Genomic DNA, 2785 nt, shown 5'->3' on the forward strand with positions numbered 1-2785 from the left:
CAGGGCAAAGCAAGTGCAGAGTTTTATTAATGTAATATCAAAAATACAATTAATTCAGCAACTGGAATACAAAACACACTGAGCACAGCAACGCAACATCCGTGATAGAACAATAATAGACAATGAACTCACAGAAAACACTAGAACTACATGCACAGGGTAGCTAATTGAATATCAAGACAAAGGGAAACAGGAATCAGGTACAGAACTACAAATAGTCCACATTACCAAACAAGAGCACAGAACAGGCAAAATATGACATAACTCTGATGGCCCGTAAGTAGTTTCAGTAGCTGCTTTAAATGGAATTGACATTAAATATTTATTTTCTTTTTTTGTGGGGATTTGATGGATGCAAACGAAAATATAATAGCATTTGTAGCAAATCAATTAATTCAATGAGTCAATAACAGCTGCTTCACATTATTTGAGTGAAACCAATAGCTAAAAATCAGTCAATATGATCGGATAATCCATGTTTGAAGCCTTTGTGATGCTGATTTAGCTATACACCGGTCTCTAATTTCACTGCCAAATTACTTTTTTTTGCTTTTGTGCTCCTGGGTCACATAAATACCATCATACCACAAAGCTCATAACAAAGAACAAATGTCAGGACTGTATGGCTATTTATATGCTGTGAAATCTGTAACAAGAATGCAGCTGCTGGGCAAACCAGTAGAATCAGTATCCTACCTTGAATTTTTTGGCACTTCCTTTGGGAAAAAGAGCTTGCACTCAACAGTGTGAATAAAAACAGAGTGCCATTTTTAATTGCATTGCATAAGTTGGGTTATGTAAGCCTGCCTCACAAACATAGGTATTCACGAACTAAAATGAGGAAATGATATTGGGAAGTGTTAATAAAGGGATGACACATCGAGAGGAGGAAAGAAAACAGACACAAGGATGGTGAGATTGTTTCTGCTGTCTTTACACACCTCCTCCTGTCATATCGTCCCGAGGGGGACGCATGCGACATGGGTCACATAAATACCATCATACCACAAAGCTCATAACAAAGAACAAATGTCAGGACTGTATGGCTATTTATATGCTGTGAAATCTGTAACAAGAATGCAGCTGCTGGGCAAACCAGTAGAATGAGTATCCTACCTTGAATTTTTTGGCACTTCCTTTGGGAAAAAGAGCTTGCACTCAACAGTGTGAATAAAAACAAAGCGCCATTTTTAATTGCATTGCATAAGTTGGGTTATGTAAGCCTGCCTCACAAACATAGGTATTCACGAACTAAAATGAGGAAATGATATTGGGTAGTGTTAATAAAGGGATGACACATCGAGAGGAGGAAAGAAAACAGACACAAGGATGGTGAGATTGCTTCTGCTGTCTTTACACACCTCCTCCTGTCATATCGTCCCGAGGGGGACGCATGCGACAACAGCTTCTGCCGTGAAGGAAAGGTTGTTTACCTTTGCTGTAACCGATAACTCTTTTGAACATGACAAAAAAAAACAAACAAACAGAAATCCCTAGCATATATTCTGAGAAAGATTCAGCAATAAAGCAATGCATTAAAGCACTGAAATAATTAATTTCAACCTTGAGATATGACAAATATGTTATTCCTGTTATGAAGGGTATACCAGACCAGGAATTGGTTCGGTCAAAATGTAACATGAAAATGTGATTTATGACATATTGCTTTATATCAAGAGTGATATTACCACATCTTAAACCAATCCTTGACACCACCACTTCTCTCTTCTCTCTGCAATTCAGAGCATTATCGTTTCCTTCTTTCTTATAAAATTTTAACATGCCTATCTTTTATATTTAGAAATATAATATCAGCATTTATTGATAGCAGTTCATCTTGACATGCCTGCATGCATAAATGCATTGCGTTGCTGCCATGTGATTGGCTGATTAGATATTTGCCTTAAAAGTACGTGGCTGTTGAGTGTATGTATATATTATATTTGTAAATAATATACAGTAGGAATGATATGTTTGTAAATGCTTTAAAATATATATGGATTTCTGCAATGATTAGTCAAAAATGTGGCATGATATTTATTTAACTCACTATAACAGATCAATAAAATGCAAATAATTGTATTTTCCACATTTCTATTAAATACTTTGAGAAATCATTCATGGCACAGACTGAAGCAAAACCCTGAATTTAGTTATTTGTAAACAGCTAACAAAATTATGTTTGAAGACTGTTTTGCTAATGATGCTATTAAGTTCTGAAAATTGTATTTAATTTTTCATTTATTTATTTATGTATTATTTCTTGGTTATATAAACATCCCATTTGATCATTTTGCAAACATTATGGGAATGTTACGTTTGAATGTTCACTAAACAAGTAGAACAGCGGCATTAAAAAAAATCAGCAGCAGGTATGCAATACAGTTTTAAAATATGCATTATATACAGTTATATACATAACTATATTGCGTATAATTACATACAACTATAACGCGTCTATTTTCCTGTTTTTAAACAGGAGATTTAAATAAATTTTTAAACCCGATTCCAAAAAAGTTTGGACACTGTACAAATTGTGAATAAAAACAGAATGCAATGATGTGGAAGTTTCAAATTTCAATATTTTATTCAGAATACAACATAGATGACATATCAAATGTTTAAACTGAGAAAATGTATCATTTTAAGGGAAAAATAAGTTGACTTTAAATTTCATGGCATCAACACATCTCAAAAAAGTTGGGACAAGGCCATGTTTACCACTATGTGGCATCCCCTCTTCTTTTTTAACAGTCTGCAAACGTCTGGGGACTGAGGAGACAAG

Source organism: Sinocyclocheilus grahami, unplaced genomic scaffold (assembly GCF_001515645.1).
Source record: "Sinocyclocheilus grahami isolate Dianchi unplaced genomic scaffold, SAMN03320097.WGS_v1.1 scaffold343.1, whole genome shotgun sequence".
NCBI lineage: Eukaryota > Metazoa > Chordata > Actinopteri > Cypriniformes > Cyprinidae > Sinocyclocheilus > Sinocyclocheilus grahami.